The following is a 1,656-nucleotide window of genomic DNA, read 5'->3' as shown; positions in this document are numbered from 1 at the left end:
AACCGTGTGATCCATAGGGCCTAGCGACATGGTTGTGTGTCATCTGAGGATTTCTTAGGGCCCAAGTCAGTAAGTTACACGGTCTAGTACACGACCTCACACGTTGGCTTATGGGGCATTTCATAGAATTACACGGCCTGACACACAGACGTGTGACACAACCGTGTGACCCTACTCAGTAAGTTACACGGGTGAGGACACGGGTTGGGACACAGTTGTATGTCCCCAGTTCGAAAGTTACACAACTTGGGGTGATTCCACATAGCTTGACCACACAGCCGTGTGACCCCCGCTTCCAATTTTCGCAACTTTTTCCTAAACTTTCAAAATTGTTTCAAATTAGTCTCGAATTGCTTCCAAGTTATTTCTAGGGCCTCGAGGGCTCGATTTAGGGACAAAATGTATGTGATTGAATGGTTTATGAAATATTTAGGTTATTGAATGATATGATGTTGTATGGTTTCCAGTTGATCGGTAATACTCTGTAACCCTAATTTGAAGACAGATACGGGTTAAGGGTGTTACAATAAGCGTTACTGGTTCTAGCCCTTTGGTTACTCCAAGAAAGATTAGGGCAGTTTCACCAAGATGGGTTATATAAATTGGCCTGCAGTACTTGTCTTCCTCGGTTTTTGTTTTGGTTACCCATGTAATACATGGATTCTGGGTTTGATGGACATTTTTCGAACAAGTATCCCTCCCCACAATAAACACAAGCTACATTTTCGAATTGATTCGGTGGCTGAGTTGCCCATTAGTAGTAAAGTTTTTAAGCATTGAGGATATCGAGGATACCTGATATGTAAGTGAAGTGAGAGTGTCCACTTCATGTACTCTAGCGACTCGTCTTCCAGACGCTGCTCTATTGGTTGGCCATTGATAGTTGTTGCTGGCAATCCTCTCAATGATTTCATAAGCCTCGTTATAAGACTTAGAAAGAAGAGCACCATTAGTAGAAGCGTCCACTACCATCCTCGTGTGGGCATTGAGACCATTATAGAATGTCTCAAGTTGGATGGAATGAGAGATTTTGTGATGAAGGCATCTTCGTAATAGTTCTTTAAACCTCTCGCATTCCTCATACAAGGACTCATCATCAGACTATTGGAAGGTAGTAATCTCGTTCCTCAACTTTGCATTCTTACTAGGAGGGAAGTAATTTACAAAAAAGCTTTCTGCTAACTCTTTCCATGTGCTAACTCGAGCTCTGTCCCTCAGTGAATATGGGAATAGCTTTAATCATAGTGAATCTTCAGGTACTCTAGCTAGCTTGAAAATATCGATCACCTCCATAAACAGTCAGAAGTGAAGATGAGGATCTTCGGTAGGCATTCCACTGAATTGGCCCACTGTCTGAAGCATCTGGAACATGACTGAGTTCAATTCATATTGTTGTGCCTTGATTTCAGGTCTCCAAATACTCGGATTAAGATCATGAAACATTGGCATGGCATACTTTCTTAGAGCTCTATCCCTATAATCAACAATAAGGATAATATTTTGAAAAGCGTTTACTTTGTTTCCTTGATTTGGATTTTCGAAGTTCATCTCTTCGGTCCTTCTTTGAGTTGCTTGTCTTCTTCGTTGTCGAAAAGTTCTTTAAATCTCAAGATCTACGAGGAGTAAATCAATAATATGATTAATACTCATAAATAA

At 40.8% G+C, this 1,656-nt stretch overlaps 1 non-coding gene across 1 annotated transcript; it reads left to right on the top strand.

Annotated features, from left to right (window-relative positions):
• Nucleotides 1-1,027: 1,027 nt before the first annotated feature.
• LOC128040119 (small nucleolar RNA R71) lies at nt 1,028-1,134 on the top strand. Its single transcript, XR_008194778.1, has one exon. It is a non-coding gene; the product is annotated as a small nucleolar RNA R71 (small nucleolar RNA).
• Nucleotides 1,135-1,656: the final 522 nt, after the last annotated feature.

This window comes from Gossypium raimondii, chromosome 3 (genome assembly GCF_025698545.1).
Source record: "Gossypium raimondii isolate GPD5lz chromosome 3, ASM2569854v1, whole genome shotgun sequence".
NCBI lineage: Eukaryota > Viridiplantae > Streptophyta > Magnoliopsida > Malvales > Malvaceae > Gossypium > Gossypium raimondii.
This window is presented reverse-complemented; position numbering and strand designations above follow the sequence as displayed.